The sequence below is a fragment of the Trichosurus vulpecula genome, chromosome 7 (assembly GCF_011100635.1).
Source record: "Trichosurus vulpecula isolate mTriVul1 chromosome 7, mTriVul1.pri, whole genome shotgun sequence".
NCBI lineage: Eukaryota > Metazoa > Chordata > Mammalia > Diprotodontia > Phalangeridae > Trichosurus > Trichosurus vulpecula.
The window spans coordinates 261,519,425-261,547,378 of record NC_050579.1 but is presented as its reverse complement, the minus strand read 5'-3'; the positions used below and the strand labels follow the sequence as shown (position 1 = coordinate 261,547,378).

At 45.9% G+C, this 27,954-nt stretch overlaps 1 pseudogene; it reads left to right on the top strand.

The window, feature by feature from the left end:
* Positions 1 to 1,163: 1,163 nt before the first annotated feature.
* LOC118857940 lies at positions 1,164 to 10,098 on the top strand (annotated as a pseudogene).
* Positions 10,099 to 27,954: the final 17,856 nt, after the last annotated feature.

Genomic DNA, 27,954 nt, shown 5'->3' with positions numbered 1-27,954 from the left:
CCTACTACCCAGCCCAGGCATCTCTGATAGTATTGGAGAGAGAAGGAAACAATTTACACTGTGATTGGCTAATCCAACTTCTTCACTTTGAAAACGAGGACAATGAAGCCCAAGGTCACACACTGGAGTAAGGAGTGATCTGTCTTGAATACTCCCAATCAAAGCTCATTCCTCAAATCCTTATCTGACAGTGGCCCAGCTGAGCGAGTGGCAGAAGCTGAGAATGTGGTCTTCATCCTCTCCTAAGTGTAAGTGATTGATTTTGGGCTTAAAAGTTTTCCCCCGGGGGCAGCTAGGTGGCGCAGTGAGTAGAGCACCGGCCCTAGGGTCAGGAGGACCTGGGTTCAAATCTGCCCTTACTAGCTGTGTGACCTTGGGCAAGTCACATAACCCCAACTGCCCTGTCTTCCCTCCTCGAAAAAAAGAAAAAATTAAAAAAGTTTCCCCCCTATCTCAGGCTGGAAACTGAGACCCAAAGATGGCATGCTTATCAAACTTAAGATGTTACGCAGCAAAGATGAAAGCAGCAAAGAAACAAATTTAGGGCTAATGGAAGGGAAAACTTCCTGACAATGAGCATGGGCCCAATGGGTAACGAGCTCCCCTGGACTGGAAATCTCCAAGAAAGGGCTGGATGAGCGCTGGTTGGGTAGGTGGTACCCATCCCGTACCTTGGGACAGGCTAACCCCTATCTCAGAGAATCCTTAGTTTCCTTCACGGCTCAGCCTGGGTGCCGGCTCCAACGTGAGACTATCTCAGGCTCCTCTCCGCAAGAGAAATATTTGTATTTACTTGTGAAGTTGTATCCTCCCAATGGAGCATAAGCTCCCTGAGGACGAGGACACTTTCATTTTTGTACCTTGTGCAAGGGTAATGATCTGTCGAGTTGAAGTTGAATTGTTTCTTGTTTAAGTGTGAAAGGGGTGTGTGTGTGTGCAGTGCGGTGTAGACAGTTACCTATAAAGCTTCTTTTCAGTACTCCCATACGCAGGCAGAGTGTTTTGAGGTCAATGGACCTGGTTCAAATCTTACTATATGAACAGTACCTCTGAAGCTTCAGATTCCTCATTTATAAAATCTATAAGAGTACATGACTTTGTGAGTTATGATTACAGTTCTCTACCTCCTGATTCTCCTACCTTCCCCTCCACCCACGCCCTAGATGGAGGATTTTGAAGTTGATGTCTCAGAAGACCTGGGTCCCCTCCTGTTTGTGAAGCTTCGTAAAATCCACCTTCTGCTGAAGGATGCCTGGTTCTGCAACCACATAACTGTTTGGGTCTTTGAGCAGAGCATGGAGAAGGAGATAGTGTTCCCCTGCTACCGCTGGGTGGAAGAGGATGGCATCATCTGCCTGCCCGAGGCCACTGGTGAGAAGGGTGGATTCTGGGGCAAGGAGAGAGCAAAGGACTTAGGGCTGGTAGGGAGCTTAGGGGTCATCCACATTATGTAAAGAAAAAGAAACTGAGGCTCATTCACAGAATGTGACTTGACAAAAGTGGGGTGAGGTTGGAGTTAAAGAATAGAAGAGAGTTGCTGAGGAAAGGACCAGAAGGAAGGCAGAGGATGGAAGGGAGGGAAGGCACAAGGAAGGTAGAGTACAGTGAGGAGGCAGGAGGTCAGAAGTAGAAGGAGCTGGAAGAAAAGTTCTATGACAGTTCTATGACATAAAACAGTGGCTTTACCTGGGGACACGAAGAAGAGAACGTGCAGTATGTGATTCTAGGGAGGTGGTAACAGAGACAGGTTGAAGGCCTCAGAGCAGAAAATGTGAAGAATGTGATTTTGGTATGGGAGGTAGGGGAGAGTGAGGGTTGGGCAGGGACAGAAAATATGACATCCAGAACTAGGGAGGGGTAAGATGGGGATAGGAGGCTTGGGGTGGGGAAGCCTGCCCTAAGACTGGGCAGCAGGTAAGAAAAGGGACAGGGGATGGGCTTGGCACAGAAGCAGAGAGGAACAGAAAATGGAGATAAGACTAAAGAAATTGGTGAGCTGGGGTCAGGGGATAGGGAGCAGCTTGGAAGCACACACATGGAGATGGAGCAGGTAAGTGAGACCTTGTTTCCATGCCTCCCCAGCTTGGATGATGAGAAATGAAGGCCAGGGCCTGTTTCAGAAACATGGACAAGAAGAGCTGGAGGAGAGAAGGACACTCTATCGGTGATGCCCCCGACCTCTGACCCCTCAGTAACTTAAGATCTGACTCCTGGGCCCTATCTTATTTACACTTGACTCTTTAGTGGCCTCTAACTTCCACTGACCCTTGATTTTTAACACATCACTGACTTATTAACTTCTGATTCCATGGACCTCCAGCTGGGCCACCTGGAAGGAAGGGTTACCCTTGTCAGTGGATGCAGCATCAGAGAAAGACCTGCCCCTGGATGTGAGATTCCATGAGGAGAAGAAGATTGACTTTGAGGGGACAAGGGCTGCAGGGTAGGAATGAGACCAGAGGTAAAATCTGGGGTTTAGAGTGGGAGTTCCTAGGCACAGTGGCAGATATGAGGGTTGGGGGGGGTGGAATTCAAACATCTAATTCCCCATTTCCTTCCTTTAATCCTTACCCTAGAATGATCGATATCGCCCTTAAATGTCTGTACACCCTCCTGAGCTCCTGGAATAGCTTGGAAGATTTTGACCAAATCTTCTGGGGCAACAAGAGTGCCCTGGCCAGTGAGTAACAGTCCTATAACTTTCCAATCCAGCCCCATCCTCTCTAATGACCCATCCCTGATGTTCTGCATTTCCCCCTTCCCATATCAATAACACCCAACTTCCCCTGAGTACTCTATCACTGCTGTCTTTCCATTGACCATCTTATCCAGAAATGTCCCTAAAGGTGAGGGTGTCCTGGGCATCTGAGGGTGGGGGGGCGGCTCAAATGCTTGGGACCCTAAGAAGAGTCTGAGCATAGAGGCCCCTGGGTTGCTATAAACTCTGTCTTCTGCTCCCAGAGAGGGTGCATCAGTCCCTGGAAGGATGATGATTTTTTTGGCTACCAGTTCCTCAATGGTGTCAACCCCACACTGTTGAGAAGGTCCACCTCACTCCCCATTCGACTTATGATCCCCCCAGGGACAGAGGACCTTCAGGCCCAGCTGGAAAGAAAACTCCAGGTAGCCCTTTCCTCTTGTTCTCCTCTCTTCTCCAATCCTTTCTTCTTCCTTGTCATCTCTCTGATGATACAAAATTAAAAAGGCTTCAAGGAGCAGCTAGGTGGCCCAGTGAGTAGAGTACCAGCCTTGGAGTCAGGAGGACCTGAGTTCAAATGTGACCTCAGACACTTGACACACTTACTAGCTGTGTGACCTTGGGCAAGTCACTTAACCCCAATTGTCCTGCCTTCCCCCCTAAAAAAAGGCTTCAAAGGATCAAATCAGGTTAGTTTCTAAACACATATAACACATTGCCTTAGGTTTAGGGAAAGGAATAGGGTAAAATTACATAAGGATAACTTGATTTTAAGAATGGAGAAACCTCAAAGAAATCCTGGAAAAGCAATGATCTATTAAAAAAGTACAACCGAAAGAGTCAACAACAGTAACCCCTCCTTCATGTAGAACCTCATTTTGGAGGAAATCTTGAAGATACGTAAGATGCAAGAAAAGGGGCAGAAGAGCAAAAGGATTTTTCCAGAGAACTTGGTGTATAAGAAAAACCAGACTGAAAAAGAGGGAACAGATGGAGATGGGGCAGATTAACAAATAAAGACTCTTCATACAGATCTTAGTACTGGATCTCAGTACACAGAGAGACGAAGAGGGAAGGGAAGGGAGTCAAGAGAGGAAATGATTTAAGGAGTTTCCTGGAGGAGTTGGGAGGGGAGGGCCTGGGAGTTTGGAAGGGTTGAAAGGCTGAGAGGAGGGAAAAGAAATTTTGGGAAAGAAGTGAGAAAAGAGGAAGGGAAATGGTAGAAGGTTTGTTTGGGGAGGGACAAGATTGTGCCAAAGAGAGAAACCAAATAGTTTGGGAGTTTAGATTGGGTGTGGGAGATTAGAAGAGAGAGGAGCATGATCATCCAAACAAAGTGGCCTTTAATCTGTCTAAATATAATGTCAATGAAAAGGGCTCTGGAGTCAGAAGACTTGGTTGGTAACCCCTACTTTGCTTTAGTAGCTGTGTGACCCTGGACAAGTCATTTCTCAGTTTCCTCCACTGTAAAATGAGAGGTAGAACTAGATGACCTCCAAGGTGCCTTCCAGGTTTCATACTGTGTGGGTTTGGGTCTAGTTAAGAATCTGGACTTCTCTTTTAGTCTATTATGCTAATCCTTTGACTGTCCCTGGTACTAAAATTGCTGTTCCACATTAAGCTTTGAACCTAGACCTCAGACTAATATATCCCCCAGGAGGGTTGCCTGTTTGAAGCTGACTTTTCCCTGCTGGCTGGAATCCAGGCCAATGTCATCCAGGGAGAGAGGCAACATCTGGCTGCCCCCTTAGTTATGTTAAAGATGGGAAGCTGCTACCCATGGCCATCCAGGTGAGGGAACCCAGGCATCCTTCCACCCAATTCCCTTATTCACACTTCCTCCACCCCACTGCCTCCCCACCAACCCAGAATACAATCATAGACCTAGAAGTGGCAGGGACCTCAGAGGCCCAGGGAAGGTCAGACAGATAGTGAATGTGGGAGCACTACCAGCCCTCCACCCTCACCTGATTCCTCTGTATTAGTTCTTCCTCTCTTGCCTCATTTGTATGAGATAATCGCTCTTTTTACCATTTTCCACACAATTTACCTTTTTAGAATCACCATACTATCGTCATACCATCATACTAACCTCTTCCCCAATCTTTCTTCTGAACTACCCAATTACTTACTAATGACAATCTTAAGCACATGGTTTACATTTCCAAATAGAAAAAGTAAACAGTTTGTCCTCATTGAATCCCTTGTAAATGGTCTTCGATGTTTACCTTATGTTTCTCCTAGATCTTCTATATCAAATTTTCTATTAAGTTCTGGTCTTTTTGCAACAAGATCCAGAAAGTCTGTCAATCCATTTTTGAATGTCCATTTGTTTTTTCATTCACGATTATATTTAACTTTGCTGGGCAAGTTATCTTTAGCTGTAACTCCAGTTCTTTTGTTCTTTGATATATAGTGTTCCAAGACATGTGGTCTTTTAGCGTAACAGCTGCTAGGTCTTGTGTAATTCTAATTGTGGCACCATAGTATTTGAATTGTATTTTTCTTGTTGCTCATAATATTTTCTCCTTAACATGAGGGTTTTGGATTTTGTCTATGATACTCCTGTAGGTTTTCACCCTGGGATCTCTTTCAGGGGGTGATTGGTGGATTCTTTTTTTTCCTATTTCCACTTTCCCCTCTTGTTCTAAAACTTCAGGGCAATTTTCTTTAATTCTTTCTTTTTTTAATCATAGCTTTCAGGTAGTCTGATTATTCTTACATTTTCTCTTCTTGATCTGTTTTCCAGTTCAGTTATTTTACTTATGGGATGTTTCACTTTCTCTTCTATTTTTTCAACCTTTTTATTTTATTACTTCTTGGTCTCTTATAATGTCATTCATTTCCCCTTGCCCAATTCTATTTTTCAATGAGTTGTTTTCTTCCCTAAGATTCTGGATCTCCTTTTCCAGTTGGTTGACTTTATTTTCATAATTTTCTTGGGTTTTCTTGGATAGTTCTTATTTTTTTTCTAATATTTCCTCAATCTTTAAATCAAATAAGGTTTTTCAAGTCCTCCCAAGCTGCCTCCTAACCCAGCTGTGCTCAAGGCTTTTAAAGTCCTTTTTAAGTTCTTCTCTTCTTGGGCAGGTTTGATGTTACTCTTTGGGGTAGGAGAGGTTTTTTTTTTTGTTTGTTTGTTTGTTTTTTTGCTTCAGTATCCTCCTCTGAGAAGGAACTTTTATTCTCTATTCCCATAGTAATCATCTCTGGTTAGTTTCTTTTTTCTTTGCCTGCTCATTCTTAATTGTGTTTTGTTTAAATTTTTAGCAGGTTGTTATTATCACCTCTAGTCCTGGGATATGGGTTGTGGTGCCTCTGGCCTCAGGTCCATCTTACTGTATTTTTTGAGCTTTGTCCAGGACCCAACCTCAGCACTCCTTTCCCCCTCCAAGCCACAGCTAGGACACACTATGCTGGAAATGCTCATGCTCCCTGAGGACCCTCTGGTGGCTCTAACCTTCAGTTCTCCCCTCTGGCCTGGAACTGAAACCAAGAATTCAGCTCTCCTGTAAGTGCCCACAGCCAGGAGCAAACCACCCACCTACTTCTGCACTCACTGAGTGTGTACTGGTTCCTTCTGTCTTTCGAGGCAGCCCAAGAACCACATCTTGGCAGCACAGCTGGGCCTGGCATCCCTTGGAAGCAGAGGGTCTCCCCTGCTCAGATGTCTGATACTCCCCTACACACACACTGTCTGTGAGGTGAGAATTCCTGTGGGTGCAGGTGAAGCTGAGGCTACCTCCCAACCCAGCTGCGCCCAGGGCTTGTTGTTTCAGTGGAGATAGCCTGAAGATGTGTGCACTTCACTCAGGCTGAACCTCCATCCTGGGGCCTTTTCTTGGATCTTCTCCAGTTGTTCCAGGAGGACCACTGCTCTGCCCCAACTTTGTTTATTTTTGCTGCTCTACATTCACCCTGAGATGTTTTTTGTCTTGTTTGTGGAAGAAGTCTGGAGAGCTTGGAATTTCTGACCCACTCCGCCATCTTCCCAGAGTCCCCTCCCACAAACTCTTCCACTATCCACAGATCTGACAGGTAATTTCTTCCATGCCCCACTAATTTGCTTAAGATTTCCTGCTTTATGTCTAAATCATGAAGCCTTTTTGAGCTTATCTTGATATATATTGTGAACTGCTGGTCTGTGCCTAGTTTCTGCCAGACTGCTTTTTGGCTTTTCCAACAGTTTTTGTCAAATAGAGTTCTTGTCCCAATAGCTGGGTTCTTTGGGTTCATCAAACATCAGGCTATTGTGCTCATTTGCTTCTGTATATGGAATTGCATCGATCAGCCTCTCTATTTTTTACGTAGTACCTAATGGTTATGATGATTATAGCTTTGGGTTACTTAGAGTTAGTTTGAGATCTGGTACTGTTAGGTCGCCTTCCTTCCCATTCTTTTTTCAGGGATTCTTTCAATATTCTCGACTTCTGTTCTTCAAGATCAATTTTGTTATTATTTTTTCTGTCTCTAGAAAGTAATCCTTTGGCAGACCGATTGTATTAGCACTGAATAAGTAAGTTGATTTAGACAGTGCTATGAATTTTACTATATTGGCTTGACCTACCCACAAGCAATTAATATTTCTCTAATTATTTAGATCTGCCTTTGTGTGAAGAATGTTTTGTAACGACATTCATATGGTTACTGTGTGTCTCTTGGCAGGTTGACTCCCAAGTATTTTATACTGTCTGTAGCTATTTTAAGTAGAATTACTCTTTCTATCTCTTCCTGTTAGGTTTTGTATGTAATATACAGAAATGCTTATGATTTCTGTGGCCTACAACTGTGCTTGTTTCACTTTTTTAGTTGACTCTCTAGGATTCTCTAAGTAATTATCATCTGCAAAAACTGATCCTTTTTTTGCAAAAGACAACTCCCCTGCCTAAAATATACTTCCTCCTCAATTCTGCCTTATAGCTGAACCTTCAAGGTTCAACTTGGATGCTCACTGTTCAGAAAAGCTTTCCCAAATATTCCAAGTTATTAATGTTCCCTGCCTTCTGAGATATATAATGCTACAATGTCTAGTTTCTCCTTGGTCTCACTTCACTCTGTAACCTGTATTATTGTACTCTATGTTCATGTAGTTCAAGTGATACTTTTGTTTCCTCTTTATCTATGCCTTCTTTTTTAACTTCTCATTCTTGTCTTATAGCATTTTTACTAAAATACTGAATAGCTATGGTGGTAATGGGCATTCTTGCTTTACCATGATCTTCTTGGAAAGACTTTTAGCTTATCTTCATTACAGATCATGCTTGTTCTTGGTTTTAGATAGATAACTACTTATCATTTTAAGGAAAGCTCTATTTATTCCTATTGTTTCTAGTTTTGTTTTTTGTTTGTTGTTATACTTTGTCAAATGCTTTTTCTGCAACTACTGAAATAAACATAATTTTGTTGTTTTATTATTAATATAATTAATCATGTTTATAATTTTGTTAATATTGAACCATTCCTGATATAAATCCAGCCAGGTCATAGGGTGTTATTTTTATGATACGTTACTATAATCTTTCTGCTAATAAAATTTTTGCATCAATACTCTTTAGGGCAACTGGTCTATGATTTTCTTTCTTTCTTTTGACTCCCTCTATTTAGGTATCAAGATAATATTTCTGTCATATAAAGAGTTTGGAAGAACTTCTTTCTCTGCTTTTCCAACAGTTTATGTAGTATTGAAATTATTTTTTTAATGTTTGGTAAAATTAATTTGCAAATCCATCTAGGGAGGGTTTTTTTTTCCTCTAGGGAGTTCATTTATAGTTTGTTCCAACTTTTTTTCCAGGATAAGGTTATTTAGAGAATCTACTGCCTGTTCTGTTAATCTGGGAAATTTTAATATTTTTGTAAATATTCATGAATTTCATTTTAAAAAGTACAGTTTCTTTAAATCACTTAAGCATTATGTGTTATATTTGACAACAGAGAATCCTGGGAGGTCTCTGGGAAAAGCACTTTTCTGCACCTCTATTGCCTTCTCTGTGAAGTGAAATGAAGTGAACGATGCTTCAGGTTCTTTCTAGTTTTTACATTCTAAGGTTCTATTCCTTAGTCCATGAAAAAGAGTGGAGAGAAAGCAGTCAATTGGAGGATTCCAACAATTTTGTAATAATGAGGAAAATGGGTATATATCAAACACTAATTGGTGACCTGGCATTGATGAAATCTCTGAAGGATTTCAGAAATAATATGAGCTGTGCCTTCATGAGGCTCACAATCTAGTTTAGATTGTGGGCCCACAATCCTAACCAATTAGGTACTCTCTCCTTCTCTCTAATGTCTCCTTGTACAATTTCTCCCTATCATTCCCTCTCTTCCTGTTCTTGCTCTTGCACTCTCTCTTTTTCTCTTTTCTCTTTCACTTGCTTTCTCTTTCTTCCTTTACTTCTAGCAGAAGCAGGAATAAACATGGCATAGGTAAAGAGAAAAGTTTGTGGATCAGGCTACCTGAATTGGAGAGTTTGTGTAGTTAACTTCTTCCTCCTTAGGAGGAAGAATATCAGTAGAGATACGCAATAATTCTCAGGAGACAGAATCCTAGAAAAAATCCATAAATCAAACACACAGCAAAAATGCATGAAGCATGGGTAATAGGCAAAATGGTAAATTAGCACCAATGAGACCTGGAGAAAAACAGCTCACGACAAGAACATGGCCATGGAAAGTTACATTTTAATCAAAAGGTGCCGCGTTCCCCCTAGGCCTCTTCCTGGGCCGGGGGTCGCGGGCAGTCCTCCCCGGGGGACCTCTTCTGCTCCTACACCGAGCCTTCGGTCGTCACCGGCCGGCCTGGCCTCCACCCAGACCGGAATTCACCAGACAGAACGCCAGAGGATCTCGCTCACGGTCTTTATTGGTACATCTTCCACGGCGACTGCTCGACTCTGACTCACTTCCCCTATCCCCGTACATTATATAACCTATTGCAGCCAATCCAGTGGCGAGAGCTATAACATTGCCTTATATGGACGGGCTTCATCCTAAGCCGGCACCGCCCAGCGATATACCCGGAAAAGCGTTATACCCGGAAAGCTGTAGTCCCTGCCCCACCCTCCACCCAGCCCTAAGCGGCGTCCCACCCCCACCCAAATCCCAACAATTCACCCCTTAAACTAAAATTAAAAGGAAGAAGGGGAAACATAGGGCAGTGCTCACAAAGCGGAATCAAGATCCAACCAACCTGAGGGGTCCTCCCCCACACCTACGGCCCGCAGGGCGCGGTAACCAACCCGCTGGCGGCGAGAAAGCAGGGAGATGCGGGCGCAAAGAACGCGGACCGCAATAAGCAGGGCGAGGAAGGCCGCCGCAGCAGCCAGGTAGGGCCACCACCGCAGTCGGCGCAAAGGAGCCATTCCAGCAAGGGGAGAGGTAACATTCAACCTTTGAACAGTTGAGAAGGGGGTCGGAGAGAGATGCGTTGATGAGGAGCCAGAAGAAAGGGGGTTGGACGCAAACGTCCTGGGGGGGAACAGTCTGAGGAGTCAAGGTCCAATTTTTTCCCTCTTTCTCCCAAGAGAGAACCGCCGCTCCCGGTGAACGATGAGGAACCCCCAGAGCAGGCGAAGTCCAGGTGTCGGGCACATGGGGCAGAAGTCCTCGAAGGCCTTTGCGACATAGGCAGGGCCATTGTCCGTCTTGATCTCCGTAGGAACGCCGATGTGTGCGAACGCCTGGTAGAGGTGAGCAATAACACAGCGGGCCGTCTCCCCAGGCTGAAAGGAGGCGCTGACAAATCCCGAAAACGTGTCCACTGAGACGTGGAGAACCCGGGAGCCAATGTGCGTCATGTCCATCTGCCAGAGAGCGTTAGAACTGTCCCCTCTGGGGTTGCGAGCTCTTTCCGGGATGCGGGGCTGAAAGGGGGCGCAAGAGGCACAAGCTTTGACAATGTCTCTGGCCTGCTGTCGAGATATTCCGTACAGATGACGGAGAGATCGGGCGGAGAGGTGCCAACGGGAATGGGCCAATTGGGCCGGATCTTCGGAAACCTCATCCGCGACAGCAAGGAAAGTCTCAGGCGGCGACCTGAGGGCGGCGTCCACAACAGCATTCCCCGAATAGATGGGGCCCGCGGTCGTCCGGTGAGAGTGGACATGGAGGAGGTAAACGCGGGCCGAACGAGTCTGCAGAGCCTGTTGGACCTGTGAAAAGAGTGGGTGGAGCGGTACACCGGGAGAAATAAAGGAGTCTGGGAGGCCAGAAACAAGCTCCACGGCATATTTGCTATCTGAAATCACATTAATAGGCGTATCAGGGAACAACTGGAGCGCCTGAAGGATCGCCCACAACTCACTGGGCTGCACCGAGGGATATGGAGAGCGCAGTCGCAAGCACTGTTGCAAATGGGGGATATACAGCGCCACTCTGTGGTCCTTAGAAGCATCGGTAAAAATCTGGGGCCCCTGTACCGGTTGCGGGCTCACCGGGGACGGGGCGAGGGAGATGGGGAAAAGGGGGATGGTCTCCAAGAGTTTGGGCAAAGGGCCGCCGCCCACCGGGACGTCAAGCAGTGTCACCGCCCACGCCCAGGACGCCTGCATCAGTTCAGGAAGGACGGGAACAAGGTACGGTGCGTCCAGGGTGGGCACACAGCCTAGCAACGCTAGGCAGCGACGCCGGGCTGCTATTACAAGGCGAGCCAAAGCGTCCAAGCGCCCCTCCAGCGAGGAGGCCGCGCCTGAAACATAGATCCACTCAATTACTCCATGGGCCTGATACAAGGCACCCCATGTTAATAGGCCGTCTTGCAGGGGCCTAAAATAAACTGTCTTATTTGGCTCATATCGTGTCAGCGCGGACGTGGCTCGAGCAATGATGCGATGCAGTGCATCGCGGGCTGCAGGGGTCCAAGCTCGAGGAAGATAAGAGCGGACCCACTGCACCGAGCCCACAAGTTTTTGAAAATCATTAAGAGTCTTGCAGCGCGCCTCCTGTAGCACAGGAAAGGGGCGCCGCACGGAGGTCTCCCCCACCACCGAGCCAAGATACTTAGCCGGGACCGTAAGTTGGACCTTCTCAGGATCCAGGAACAGGCCCGCACGGTGTAGCGTCCTCCGAACATCTCTCAAGCAAGGGTCCAACAATTGCTGAGTAGGCGCCGCCACCAGGATATCATCCATATAATGAAGAAGGAGAGCTGAAGGGTGGTCCCGACGGACCGGTTCCAGCACCCCGTCCACATGTCTCTGGCACAGCGTAGGGCTGTTGGCCATTCCCTGCGGGAGAACCTTGAACTCGAACCACCTGTGGGGACGAGAAACATTAGTAGATGGCAGAGAGAACGCAAACTTGGGGGTGTCTTTCGGGTGGAGGGGAATGGAGAAAAAGCAGTCCTTTATGTCCACCACGGCCAAAGGCCATCCAGCCGGAATGGCCGTGGGAGAAGGAAGCCCGGGCTGGAGCTTCCCCATTGGTAACATAATACGGTTGATGGCCCGCAAGTCCACCAGGAGTCTCCAGCGGCCTTTTCCACCGCGTTTTTTAATGACAAAGGCAGGAGAATTGTAAGGGCTAGTGGAGGGCCTAATTTGGCCCTGAAGGAGCAGACCCTGGACAATCTCCTCCATTACGACGAGCTTTTGCAACGGGAGGGGCCACTGGTCTACCCACACTGGCGTGGTAGATGTCCAAGTGATTCGGGGTGTGGGGGTGCCCGTGTCACGATCAGTGGCCCTCAAGAGTTTAAAGTATCCGGGCCGGACAAGGTAACCTCGAGCTGTGCAAGGATGTCACGACCCCATAGTGCGTAGGTGAGACCGGGAACGCACAAAGGGCTAAACTGGCCCTCAAGCGCGTCCCGTCTCCAAGTCATAGGCCTGGCGGCCTCCCATGCCTCCACTACTCCTCCCACTCCCTTTACTGGCTTGCCAGCTCGTCGGCGTGGAATTTGAGGAGGCCACTGGTTGCGGGGCAGCGCGGAGCGATCGGCTCCCGTGTCTACGAGACCCCGCACTGGCTGTCCCTCCACCAGGAGGATCATCATGGGGCGGTCCATTGTGATCTTCTCCATCCAAAGGCAAGAATCAGCCTCTGTGTCCTGGAACGGCACTGCCTGAGCGAGGACCTCACCTGGGAAAATATCAACTAGAATAGGGTGTGGGTTAACTACCAGTAACGGGTCACCGGGGGCCAGCACCTGGGTGGGAACGGTATAGCGGGACTGAAAAGGGTTCCCCGTGGCCAGGAGCACTCCTGCTGGCCCTTGGACCGGGATTTCTATTGCCCCCCACGAGGGAAGGGTGGTTGAGTCTCGGGCCGTAAGGACTGGACCCGGGGGGGGGCGAGTTGCCCGCTTTCCTCGGCCCCCCGTGCTCGTTTCCCCGACTCCTGGGTGGGGTTCCTTTGGTCGGAAGCGGCAAAATTTCGCCATATGGCCAGGCTTTCCGCAGCGGAAGCAATTTGGGGTGCCTCGTCCCGACCCGCAGCTTTGTGGACACTGGGCCCGAAAGTGACCCAGCTGACCACATTTAAAGCACCGACGGTCGGATCCGGAGTCCCGGGAGACCGCGAGGCGGTTCAAAGCCTCTACCAGGGCGTCATTTCTCGCGGCCTCCTCTTTCAAGCGATCCCTCCGGTCCCGTTCTATGGCCGTCGCCAAGACTTCCATGGGACAGGGAGGAGCGAGGGACATCACCTTTTCTATCATTTGGTCCGGGGTGGCGTCGGGGGGCAAGGCCGCCAGAGCTGTCTTCGCCTCCCCCCGGAACCCCTCTCGGAGGATCTGCTTAATGATGAGTTCCCGGCCCGGCCCTGCAAACGTGCTGTCCACGTATCTCCGCACTCGCGTGGCAAACTCAAGTGCGCTCTCCCCTGGCTTCTGGCGCATATATCGGCCAGGCCAGCTGGGGTTCCTGCAGAGGTACGCCCCAGCCTTTGCCATGCCTGTTGATGCAACTACCCGCACATCCTCCAGCTCCTGGTTACTAAAAGTGGCCTGTACCCGGGATCACTGTATTGTCCCCGGCCCAACAACAGGTCTACCCGCCCCGGGGGCCCCCCCGTGCGCGCTTGGAGCGCTCTAGCCTCCGATTCTTTGATAGCCTGGAACGCCGTGTAGTCCACAGGGCTCAGGACCCCCAACGCGAGGTCATCGAAATCACGCGGGGTCCAGACTGTGGAGACAGTCATATTAGAAAGAAGGCGCTGTGCCAACGGGGAAGCGGGGCCATTCTCCTGCACCGCCTGCTTAAATTCCCTAATGGTCTTCAGCGGCAGGGGCTGAAAAACTCGGGTACCATTATCCAGAAATAATGGAAATGCCTCAGAGATTTCTGAGTCCACCACCTCTCCGGACCGCATAGCTTCGCGGATCGCGCGAGGTATCAGAGGAAGGTACCCGCCTGATCTATCCCCCGGCTGAGCCGCTCATAGCGGCTTTCGCTTTCGCCGTCAGAGTGGGGAAAAGAGGAAGTAGATCTGCGTTCCTGTTCTGGAGGGCGGGGCAGTGGGCGGCCCTCTGGCACACCACCCCTCCCTCGCGCCTCCCTTTCCCCCCGCAGGAGGGAATCGCCCGCGACTCCTCCCTCGGCCGGAAACCGGCGCCATCTTTGCTGGGTGCGCCCACCGCTCCAAAAAGTCGAACTGCGCCTGAAGCGTGGTAGCAGTTCTCCGAGACTAGTCTTTTCGTCTCTAAAAGGGGCCATTGTCCTGTATGTTCCGCCTGAGGCCGCTCATTTCCCGCCTCCTGCATATCCTCCCAAGGGTACAACGGGGGAGCAGAGGCCGCGGGCCTTGGCCCAGTTACCACCACCTCAGTCAGATCAGTCTCCCCTCCCGGGCCCCCACCGAGCGGCCGGGTCTCCGTCTGAGTCTCTGCCGTGCTGGTGTCCGGAGGAGGCCTGGGGTCGAGCAACCCCTTAATGGCGGCCATCAAGCCAAAGTCCTCCGGAAGAAGAAAACCCGGGCACTGTTTTTGATAAGACAGCATTTGCTGCTGTAAGACCGGAAAACGGTCCGGCTGAAACCCCGAGTGTATGAGCCACGGAGCCACCACCAGCAACTTTTCCACGAGCCGCTTAGCTGCTCCGTGGAGGCGGACAACCCCCGTTTAGACAAAGCAGTTCTGACCTGTAAAGTTAATAAGTCCCGATCCTCTGGCCGCAGCAAAGGGAGGCTGCGCGCTTGCCCCATCTCCGGGCCTTTCCCCGTTACCTGCACGGAGAAGCTGTCTGGTCCGCCCTAGTCGGGCTAGTCCCCCCTATCACCGGGGCTCTTCCGGAACTCTGCAACGGTCCAGCCGTCCTAGGCCGGTCCCTGTTCGGGCGCCAACCTGCCGCGTTCCCCCTAGGCCTCTTCCTGGGCCGGGGGTCGCGGGCAGTCCTCCCCGGGGGACCTCTTCTGCTCCTACACTGAGCCTTCGGTCGTCACCGGCCGGCCTGGCCTCCACCCAGACCGGAATTCACCAGACAGAACGCCAGAGGATCTCGCTCACGGTCTTTATTGGTACATCTTCCACGGCGACTGCTCGACTCTGACTCACTTCCCCTATCCCCGTACATTATATAACCTATTGCAGCCAATCCAGTGGCGAGAGCTATAACATTGCCTTATATGGACGGGCTTCATCCTAAGCCGGCACCGCCCAGCGATATACCCGGAAAAGCGTTATACCCGGAAAGCTGTAGTCCCTGCCCCACCCTCCACCCAGCCCTAAGCGGCGTCCCACCCCCACCCAAATCCCAACAAAAAGGAAAGTGAGAATAGGGAAAAAGGTAAGAAACATATATTAAGGTCCAAACCTGAATCAGTAAAGTATGGTGCTTCCAGTTTGGGGCCGTAATGGAATGAGATGCTCATGCACCATTATTTGACAACAGTAAGTTCACTCAAACGTAGCACATATAGGATACTCAGCAAAGATAGCGCCTAAGTTCAATAGCTAACTTCACCTTCATATTTGGCATGATTGTTCACACGGTCAGAAAGATGTCTTGAATCACAGGGCACAGGGAAATCAACAAAACCTCAAGAGTACTGACTGCTCATAGGCTGGACTCTAATGGGTCCCCCAACTTTTGTGATCATGTAACAATAATTTTGAACATGTACCTCCAAAATATGTATATTTATTTAGAATTTGTATGCATGCATTTATACTATAATTTATATATGCATTAGTACAGTGTGTTAGTATACTAATAATTATGTGTCTTATAAAACACACAAAAATAGAAATACATAAAGGATGAGATAAAGATGGAATAATTTTTAAATCAAAAGGTAGCTACAGGAGTTTACCAAGCTAAGCAAGGGAGTGACATGTTTAGCCCTATACTTCAAGAAAATCCTTTTGGATGATGTGTGGATGGAATGGAGAGGGAAGAGACTAGAAAAATGGGTGTTAGGGGCCACTACAGTGATAAGACTGAGTGGCCCTGTGAGAGGGGGACTGATGCAGGAGATATCACGGAGGGAGAAATGACAAGATTTGGCAGTTTCTTGGCTATGTGGAATAAGGGAGAGAGAAGAGATCGCAAACCTGGTGGACTGGGAGAGCCAATTTCAAAAGCTTCAGGGAAAGTATAGAATAAGATCCCATGACCTAAAAATATATAGGTGAAGCAGCCCAGGGAGGGTAGGAAGCTCTCAAGAATGAAAGAACAAAACAGAAATAATGCCACGGAGGAAGAAAATACTCGCAATATCTCTTTCGCCAACTTGGCCCTTTAAAAGGCCCTTATTTAATATGGAAAATGGGTAGATAACCAGAGATGGTGTCTAGCACAGAATTACCCAAGTCTGATAATGAAAATTAAGGATAACAAAAGGCTTTCCAACAAATACCAAGGACCAGAAGACTTCACTGATGTTCCCTGCCAGACAGCTTATGGGAAGAGACTTTTGAATCTTAAAGGGACAATTGCATTATCATTTTCTTTTGGGTCTCTGTATCTGTATTTACAAAGGGGACTGCACCCTTTGATTTTTCAATGCGTCGATCAATCCTTCCCATATTTAAGGGGGTGATGATTAAGGAGAAAAATTCAGATGAGAAAGGGAGTAAGGGGATATTAAAAATGTGGAAACAAAAATTTGAATAAAAGAAGAGGGGGAAATTGTAAGAAATGGGAGGAGGAGTTTTGTTTCCACAGAACTAAAGGTGTGCTTCCCTGCCCTCCCCCACCCCAGCTTTAGCAGAGACCAGGCCTCAAGGTCGGTCAGGTGAGAGGTCAGAGGCTTGTACGCATGTGCATACTTTTTGAGAAGGCAGTCTAGGGAATTAGAGAGGCCAAACCCACTTGAACCTGTTCAAACTTATCTAGGGTCTGGTCTTGGTCAAGAATCCAGGCCTAATTTGCATATGTTAAAGAGGGAAAGTAGGGGAAGTAAAAGAATATAGTTTAATCCTAAACTAAGACAAGGAAAATCTAATTAACTTCACTTTTGCTTCTGTATCCTTATTATCCTACCTATATAAACTGTATAACCTAGGAAAACTATGTAAAAAAACAAAGATTGTAAACTAACCATGACTCTAGCAGGAGTGGAGGGAATGGTTACCCCTGCTCCTGCCGCTGTATCAGTGTGAGTGTTCCTGTAAGTACTCTCCCGGGAAGTGTAATAAAATACCTTACTCTGGCCAAAAAAAAAAAAAAAAAAAAAAAAAAAAAAAAAAGGCTTTCCAAGCTACATTTGGGCAAAAAGAACCGAAGAAGAGATAGGATTCATGTTTGGTGGGATGATGATGTGGAGAAAAAAGATCTTGGATAGAAAAGGATAAAAAGGGTGAAAAGGACATTGAAACCCAAGGTAAGTAGGGAGATAGTAGAAGACCTTAGGGTTGTTCAGTCATATATGACTCTTCATTGTTTGTTTGTTTTGGAGGGGGCAAGGCAGGGCAATTGGGGTTAAGTGACTTGGCCAAGGTCACGCAGCTAGTAAGTGTGTCAAGTGTCTGAGGCTGGATTTGAACACAGGTCCCCCTGACTCCAGGGCTGGTGCTCTACTCACTGTGCCACCTAGCTGCCCCCATGTATGACTCTTGTCACACCTATTTGTGTTTTTCTTGGCAAAGAGTGGTTTGCAATTTCTTCCTCCAGCTCATTTTACAGATGAGGAAACTGAGGCAAACAGGGTTAACTAACTTACTATCAATATCTGAGGTCTACATTGAACTCAGGTGTTCCTGACTCCTGACTCTAACCTGGTGCTCTCTACACTTCGCCCCCTAACTGCCCCTAATAGGAAAGCACCTACCTCCTTTGGACAAGTTCTATTCACTAGGCCCAGAGGAATGAAATCCCATGGTCCTAAAGACCTGAAAAATGTTACTGCTATACTAATGTTAGTGATGCACAGAAAGGGGAACGGGAGAGATGCTGCAGGCCTGGAGAAGAACAAAGGTCTCAATTATCCAAAGAGGGAAGAGAGGGTAGAAGACTTGAGAGGAATGGACTTAGCTTTCAGTGTGAAGAGGCGTTAGATCTGTTCTGTGTGGCCACGAGGGGGCAGCACCAGGAGCAATGGGGGAAGTGGTAGAGAAGGAAGACCCGTTTCCTTTGAGGTCAGGAAAAGCTGCCTAACACCTAGAGCTGCCTAAAAGGAAATCGTAGCAGGTTTTCCCAAATAGTGTTCTTTACATGAAGGCAGAATAACAACTTACTGGTGACGATACGATATAGAAAGAATATTTTCCCAGATCTGGGTGAAAGACATGTTCCTTGAATTTTCTTCTAACTAATTCTGTGATTATCGAAGACACCCCCAGCCCGCTCCAGCCTGTAAATTCCTGAAATTGACCTCCCCCTTCCTTCCTCCCTCCTAACCTTCTGCCTTTTCGCTCCTACTCCTGTCCACTGTAGGCCACTACATACAGTCCATGTGCAGATCTAATCTTGATTAAAATGTACGAGAATGTATCACAACACAAAGACTTGTGAGTGGAGGAAGTGATTTATACCTCTAAATCCCTCTAAAAGTGAAGGGAGAAATAAAACATTTGATCATGTAATTTCTGAGAGCCAAAATTTCCCTAAATGCACACATCCCAGGATCTTGGCCACCTCATAGGGACACCAGCCCTTATTTCTCTCTGAGTCGTTTGTTTCTTCTACAAACTCTTCTCTTTTCTACAGTTTCCTGTCTCATTTCAGTCCTGTGCTGACTTCGCCACTTTGTCACCATGTGCATCTTCACATGTACAGCTCAGCACTCAAGCATTAATATAGGGACATGTAATTTAGAAATGTGATTCCCTGAAAGTGGGGGCCAGATACATTCCTTTATAGCAGGGAATAGTCTGGGGGAGAGGAAATGGGGCCAAAATTCCTCAGCCTCTGAGTGACTTCACTGTCTCTCTCAACCACAGCTAGACTGGTATGCCTAATGCTCCACGTACTATGAGGCAGCCAACCACAAAGGATGTAACATTAGACATGGTGATGGCTACATTGCCCAACATCTATCAGTCCTGTATCCAGATGGCTACTGTATGGCTACTGAGTTGGACCCAGCCAGACATGGTGAAAGCCAGGGCCAACAGAGGGAACAGGGCGCAGGGATAAGGGAATAGAATTGGCAGCCAAGGGTCTACAGACACAAAGCTTATGACTGTGAGATGACCCTCTTCTCTGTCTCAGATACCCCTGGGTCATCACAAGGAGGAATACTTCTCAAGACCTGGGCACAAGGCTATACTGAACCATTACCAGGAAGATTTAGGTACTCTGGAAAGGGAGATTGTAGCCCATAATAAAGACCTGGACCTGCCCTATTATTAGTTCACATTTTGCTCCTTGGCAACAGTTCTCTCCCACTCCCCACACATGCTTCTCATTCTCTGGTACTGGTGTTCCTGGAAAGAAATCATCCTCCCTCTGCCTCTCCTCTGGGGGCAGGCAGCCCTCCCATATCATTCTTTTTTTTTCCCAGAAGCCCAAAGATGGGAAAGCTCCCAGTGTAACCAGATATGAATGTTCTAGTCCCCTATTCCCAGCTCTGATAATCCCCCTAGCTATAGTATCTCTCTGCTTCTGTGTTCTTATGTCTCTCTGTCCCTCTGCCACAACCTGCAATGAATAAAGGGATTAATCTATATACTTTAAAGCATCTCAACCTATGTTGCTCAGGGAACAAAATAACTGCAATGCTGGTATAAGGCCAGAAACTAGTACTTTTTTAATATCATCAAGAAAGGTGGTATGAGAAATCATAATCAGCTTCTCTGGCTCAAAAGGTTAGAGTAACTTTTCAAATAGACATTCAGGTCTATCATCTATGAATATCCCTAAACTTCTTTTATCTACCATCATTCTATTTCCATCATCATTCTGCATCACCATTATGGGTAACTGGCTCTACAAAGTCACTGCATATGTGTGTATGTATATGTATACATGTGTGTATATGTATGTATGTGTGTCTCAAACACACATATATAATGCCCTTCATCTTGTTCCAAATTTGTGTCTTTCAAGCTTCATGGGGGTACCCTGCAGGTTTGCTATGGCACTTTCATCAGACCCTGTCTTTATGTTTCCAGAATAAGTAACAATTGTTTTGCAGAGCAATTTATGTACTTTTTAAATGTGATCCTCACAACTCTGAGATAAATAATATACTTGTTATTATCCTTACTTTACACATTTGTAAACAGTCTTAGAAGATAAATTACTTATTTGAAGTCAGACACCTACTAAGAATCAGAGGCAGATTTTGAATCTAGGACTCTGAAATCCAAGTACAGTTTGCTTCTCCCAATGAACTATCCTCACTCTCCAATGAACAACTATAAACTTTTAGTCTGCTCACTTTAACCCAAGCTCCTTTAACCCAACCCAATAATTTTCATATTTTATAAAACTTTAAGACTTATGAAGGGTTTTCTTCAAAACAATTTTTGTGAGATGGTATAAATATTATCATCACTGACAGTTGAGGAAAGTGAAGTTCCTAGAAATAAAATAAATAACCCAAAGTCACAAAGTAAGGGGTAAGAGTTAGGACTGTCACTCCGATGACCTGTCCAAACATCTTCCCACTACAGCTACATTTGGCTTTCCCTGTACCATGTCCAAATCTGTTCTACTTTCCCATAAGTTCATTAGCATGAATTGAATACAGAATTCCAGGTGTGGGCACATGATCCTTCTGTAGGAGGGAAAGCACAGGGGAATGGAAAGATTAGTCACTTTAGAGAACTAGGTTCAAATCCTGTCCTCAGACAACATCTGTGTTACAGTGGATTTAATGGTAATCAGGACAGGACTTTTTGATCTTCTCTTTTGGGATGCTGAGGCTACCAAGTGCCTTTAATGAGTCTGGCCTTTGTTTGAATGGGGCAGGTAAAGTGGGATCTTTTTGTTTGGGGGGGTTTCTCAGCACTAAGGCAATCTGGAGTCATTGACTAGAAACAATGTATATGATGTAGTACTAGTGATTGAAGAACTTTCCCACACCCTGGTGTGAGTGATTTCCCACACCCTAAATGCTAAGTTGGCCCCAGCTCTCAGGGTCCTGAACAGCACCTATGTACTGGAAGGTTAGCGTTTGACTTGGGAGGGGGGTACACTCCTTGAAAGAGTGTTAGTGACAGGACTCTGGGCAAGCTGTTGAAACAACCCTACCGGCTTTGATAACCCAGATGTTGGTGCTTCTCATGTAAGTATGCATTGCTATGGACAGACTGGTTTGTGTTATTTGCTCTATTTATAATGTGTGCTTGTAATTTCTGTTCGTATTTGCCCTGAAGTTCAGGCTGATCTTCCTCCCCTGAACGATGTGAATGATATATGTATGTTTAATGAAACTGAGATTGTTAACCCCTTAAAATTGCTTTCCTTAGAAAAGCAGATCAAAGAACCTGTGCTGGCAGCCCTTCCTGTGTACTGTTGTTGTTGGTCTTTCACCCTCACAACAGCAGCTGTGGTTACAGTGGACAAATTACAACTTTTCTGGGCCCAAGTTTCCTCTCTGGTAAAAGAAGGCATTTGAGTATAATGGTGTTTCAGCTTTAAAGGAACTATATGACATTCTCTAATTGATTTTGACGGCCTTCTTGATGATGCCTAGCCTCTCAATTGGGCCACAGAAGCACACTGACTCCAGGGGCTTAGCATTTAACTTTGAGAAATGGTCAGAAGATTCTCTTCCTAGTTCGCAATTAATTCAAACAAGAGGAAAAAAGATCTTTTTCTCTGGCTATCTCAGTCCCTGGCTCTTCCTACACACATCCCTCTTCTCCTGAAATGTCAGAAGGCCCTCTCGGTAGATATCAAAACTTATGCTATTGCCCTCATCAAACAACTAGGCCTACACTACAATCCACCCAAAGCCAAAGATGGGAATGGCCATCACCATCTTGCCCTCCTCCAGAGCTGGGAAAGATCCTTCCCCAGATCCTCCACTTAAGGGATAAGGACATCCCTTAAGGGATAAGTGGACCATTAACTTGCCTCCCAGAGTGCTTACATCCAGGCCACTTGTGACTCATACCATGGTCAGTCAGGTGAATGCCCAAGGTATTCTCATTCCACCCTCAGTTGGACCCTTTTCTTGGGAAGAGGAGGGAGGGATTTGTAATTTCCCTCAAAACCTGGAAAATAAGACTTTGTGGGAGCTGAGAGTGCTATGAATGTGGTCCCTGCCTCCCCTCCAGTGCAATATTTCTCCTTGCCATCTCCTCCTTTGGGAATGGCTGGTCCCCAGAGTCCCCTCCTCTAATCCAGTGCCTCTCCCCAACCCCGGTGCATTTAGCTCACTCTCCCTACCTTGCGGTCCACTTCTCCCTGCCACTGCAAGGAGGCACAGGCTCACAGACTAATAATATCTTTCACTGTAACAAAAAGAAATGTAATATGCAAGAATATAGTTGCCTTTCCTGGCTCAAAATGTTGCAGTAGCTCTCCAACTAGCCTTTAAAGGTCTGTAATCCATGAATATGAACTTAACTTCTTTTGAAGCTGTACTATCATCATTTTGTATCACCAGAAAGAGTAAAAGGTTTTATGCTTTTCTTTTTGTTGCAAATTTGCTTCTTCCAAGCTTCATGGGGGTAACCCTACAATTCTGGCACAATTTTCCAGAATGAGTAACGGCTCACTTTTAACATTTTCAGAGAATTCATGTATATTATCTTGTGATCCTCACAACCCTTAGATAAAAAGAACAATGATTATGCCTATTTTACACATGGGTATACAGACTCAGAAGCTAAGTGGCTTATCTTATGTTGCCCAACTAGTATCAGAGGTAAGACTTGAATCCAAGATCTGGGTTCCAAATCAACTTTGCTTTTTCCACTGCTCCATGCTGACTCTCCAATGACAAACACTAAACCTTTTGGTCTGCTCACAGAGAAGCTCTTCCAAGCCAATCCTTTCATAACTTATAGTGCTTCAAGGCTAAGAAGGTGTTTGTTTCTTAACAACCTTGTGCGGTAAGAAGCCTGTCATTGACAGATGAGGAAATTGACACTCATAAAGGTGAATCAAATTACCCCAAATCACACAGTGAAGGATTAATGGAACCCAGGTCTATTGATTGCCTGAACAGCCCTCTTTCCACTACAGCTACATTTGGCTTTCTCTGTACCAGCTCCAAGTTTGTTCTGCTACATAGGTCTATAAGTCAGAATTGAATACAGTATTCCAGGTGTGGGTATATGATGGTTTTGTACAAAGGAAAGTGTAAGGTACTGGAAAGGCATTCAGTTTAGAGACCTGGGTTCAAATTCTGACTCTGACATCAACTGTTACAACGGACAAACCACATCCTCTCTGGGCCTAAATTTCTTTCCTGGAAAAATAAGGGGGTTGAATTAGATAATCTCATAGCTTTAGGTTTCCAAAGTAGGTGATACAGCCCCCTGGAGAGTACTGGAAAGATCCAGGGGGTGGTAGTAGCCTTGGGTGCAGGGGCGTTGAATAAAAATAAGAAGACAGTGGAAAGACATAAGAAAAGACATCCAGGCGCTGACAGGACATAAGAAAAGAAGATAAGGAAAGTTTGAAAAACCATTTGTAATTGTTTTGTCTATTGCTTAACTGAGTTAAAGTTGTAGTGATTATATTATTTTCCAAATAAACACACAAAATGCAAGTTATAACTGATCAGTGGTTAAGTCTACTGACAGATCTTAACAAGCAGGTGAACTATAGTGCGTTGTTGGGAAATCCAGCATCCATCCAAAGGAATGTGTGTGTAACAATTTGCTTACAATACTATAATACATGGTTACGTGATACAATATTGTATCATCAAAATTTCAATGTAGGAAAAAACCCCACAAATTTACAATAAATTATTCAATTTAAGATGCATCATTTTTTTAAAATTGTATTTTTTAAATGATGCAAATTAAAAAAAACACTAAAGCATGCTTTAAAGCATGATTTGAGGATTCTGGGAAGATGGTAGAGCAGGTCAGAAAATTCCAAGCTCTCAAGATTTTCCCCCACAAAAGAGTAAAGGTCGGCACCTTAGGGCCAACAAAGTGTGAGTGGAGACAAAGAAGAATAGGGGCACAACCAGGGTCTTCCTGAGACAATTTGAGAAGATCCAAAGAAAAATCCAGGAAGAAGTTTGGTCCTGCGAAAACTAAACACCTCCAAGCTAGGTTCCCTTTTAATAACAAGTCACAAGCCCCTTAAACAACAAGTAGCAAGCTCTGCGGTTAGTTGGTCTGAGAGGCTGACGCTGCCTCAGCCACAGGAACTTTTTGCCCCAGGATAGTAAGGGGAGTTGGGTGTTTGAGCCCAGGAACATTGAGAGAACCTCTGCTGATGAAGAATGCCAGACTCAGCTGTGCTGTGAAGAGTGATGGGGGAGAGAAGGAACCACCACAGGCCCAGTGAGTGCAGAAGCAGTGGGGCAGAAAGCCCCTGGCTGTGGGCACTTACAGGAAATTGGAGGTTTGGCTTTGGTTCCAGACTAAAGGCAGAACTGAAGATCTGGGGCAAGAGGAACCATTTCCCATACCCTAGGGCTAGAGGTGATTATAAAAATCAAGCTAATACCACAAAAAATGCATAGGCAAAAGAGAAAGAATCCAACCATAGAAACCTATTATGGGAATAGAGATGAGCCAGGTTCATCCTTAGAGGAGGATACTGAAGTAAAGAAACCCCCAAAGAGTAACATCAAATGGTCACCTGCCCAAAAAGAATTTATAGAAGATTTTTTTAAAAGACTTTAAAAATCAAATGACAGAGATGGAAGAAAAACTAAAAAAAAAAAAAAAAAAAAAAAAGAATAATCCAAGAAGAACAAGAAGGTTATGAAAGGAAAGTTAACCAATTAGAAAAGGAGATCCAGAATCTCAAGGAGGAAAATGACACCTTGAAAATTAGAATTGGGCAAAGTGAAGCCACTGAAAATATAAGAGATCAAGAAATAATCAAACAAAACATGAATAATGAAAAAATGAATTCACCATCTCAAACATTCTTTAAGTCAAGGTGGCAAAGATTTATTACACTTTACAGCAGGCAAGAGTTCTTGGGGAACCTGCAACCTTACATGGGTGCAGGAAAAGTTTAAATACAAGATTCAGGGGTGAAACATGTCAATCAGGTGTTTTAGGGTGGGATTAGGGAGTGGTTAAGGGGTGGTCAGTTCTTAAAGGAACATGTACTTTTTGTAGCTACTGTGCAGGTATCTTACCCAGAGTTCACTGGAAAATAGCCCAAAGTAGGGGGGGGGGGTGACCTGAAGGTGTGGTTTTTGACTGTGAAACATCACCAAGTCAACCAAAGGTCAGGGCTGACTAGAACTATCCAAGTGGCTTCCATTAAATGTCTTGTTAGACAAGATGAATGTAGGGGAGTGTACATTTGACTATGTCTAGGATACATATCAGGAAGGTCAGTAAGTAGTAAATATTGTTGTGTCCCAGTGCACATCCAATTAGCAATACACAGGGAGTCTAAACTAATAAATTCTATAGCTGCAGCTGGTGGCACTATCAGGAGGAGAGATAAGTGTTTTGCTAAGGCATGCTGCCCTTGAACTGGAGAGGGACTGCTAGGGCCAATGTTTTGAAGCTAGGGAGAGATGTGATTTTAGAACTCGATGTGATTTTGGAATTGAGGTCCAGGCACAGGCACCCAAGCAGAGGCTGAGAAGAAATATTAGAATTAGGGTCTAAGCATAGGCACCCAAGCACCCCCATCACTACCATCCCCATTGGACAACCAGGCCTTACAAGACATCCCATCCAAAGACAAAGGTGGGACTTGGTCTCATTCCTCTCCTAAGATGCACTGCCAGACTATGTCTCAGTCCAATTAAGGAATGAGGGAAATTAGGACATCCAAAAAAGGCGCCTCTAACTGGGAATCCAGAGATCCTCTGGATGTTTGCTAGACTAGAAAGGCTGGCGGGCTCACCTTTGGGGTCATGTGACTCTGCAGTCATTCAATCACGTGATGATCCTCCCTCCCTTCTTATTTCGTCCTCCCGTGGACAGTACCTTGGGGAGAAAGATTCACATTTGCCCCCAGACACTGTGGGAGCTGAAAGTCCTGAGACCTTGTTCTTGGCATCCCCTCATTTCAAAGTTTCTCCCTGACCTTCCCTTCTCTGGGAATGGCCAGTCTCTGGTGCTCTAATCCTGCCCCCTCCCCAGCTGGAGAGGAGTTTCTTCCACGCTGCAAGCCCAGAACTCCCTACAGCAGTTCTTCATGAGTTTTGGGTTTTGAGGTCCCGCTCCCGGGTGGAGGACCCTCTTCTCCCCCAACCTCGCCCCCTAATCCACTCCCACCACCCACCCTATCCCTTCCAGTTTCGAGCTCTGCCCCTCAAAGCCCCGCCCCTGTCCCACCCTCATCCTCCGAGTTCTGGCCCCGCCCCTCCTGGCTCAAGCTCCGCCCTCACTCACGCCCCTCACGTATTCCAGCTAAGCACGGGGAGCTTGAATTTGGTTCCCTGAGATCCCTACTTTGCCTCAACTCCAACACTTCCTGCTCAGTCTCTCCTCTGCTGTGGGCCTGGCCTGGAGTGTGAGGAGACCAATAGGAGGCTTGGAGGGAATGAATGATTGAAACTCTTGGGGTGGGACGGGAGAGCATTTGCTAGGAATCAGGGCAGCAGGTTGGGGGTCACGAGAAAGGAATAGCGGAGAGGCAGGATGAGACTTTGGGAAACTAGAGATCTAAGGACTGGGGTTAGGCAGCAAGCACTTATTAAGTGCCTACTATGTGCCTGACACTGATAAGAGCTGGGAACACAAAAAAAGGCAAAAGATATTTTCTATTTTCTTGGAGGGAGGAGAAGGCAGGGCAATTGAGGTTAAGTGACTTGCCCAAGGTCACACAGCTAGTGTGTTAGGTGTCTGAGGCTGAATTTGAACTCAGATCCTCCTGACTCTAGGGCCCTGTTTTACTCACTGTGCCACCTAGCTGCCCTGACACATCCTGCTTTTAAGGAGCTCAGTCTAATGGGATAAAGTTGAGATTAGGATGAAGGAAAGGTCTGGGGAGTTTGAGTTTATAAAGTAGTTCCTTGAGCTGTAACTTGCGCGCTACAGTGGCGAAGGATCTACTACACGGATGAAATCACAAAGATTTAAAATACTACGGTCTCCATTTACTAGTACCTAATGCATCAAGTGCACAGCAAATTAGAGGAGTTCAATTAATGTTTGTTGAACGAACCTCAAACTGCTTACCTTCTCAATGAAATTGCCTGCCTTCTCAATGAGGGCAGAGAGGATGGAGAGAATCTGGAACTTAATATTTTTTTAAATGGTTTTATATTTTAAAATGTTTTTCTATCTAATTGAAAAAAAATTAAAGTTTCCCAAAAAATGAATCTTGGATACTAGCCAACAACAACAACAACAAAAAAACCCCCCAAAAAACCAACCCCAAAACAAGGATCTATACCCTTCTCCCTCCTTAAAGAAAAACCCTCCCTAAAATAAAGTTAACCTATTGGGAAAAAATACAAAATCTTAAGGAAGAGAATAACTCCTTAAAAACTAGAATTGGGTAAGGGGAAGCAAATGACATTATAAGACACCAAGAAATAGTAAAACTAGAAAAAATAGAGAATCTGAAACATCTCAGTAGAAAAACTATTGATCTAGAGAACTGATGGAGGAGAAACAATATAAAAATTGGAGAAGTACCTGAAAGTTATGATAAAAAAATCTGGATACAATATTACAAGAAACAATTAAGGAAAATTGCCTTGAAGTTCTAGAATAAGAGGGTAAAGTAGAAATGGAAAAAAAAATCTACTATTCACCACCTGAAAGAAATCCAGGAGGAAAACTTACAGGAATGTCATAACCAAGTTTCAAAACTTCCAAG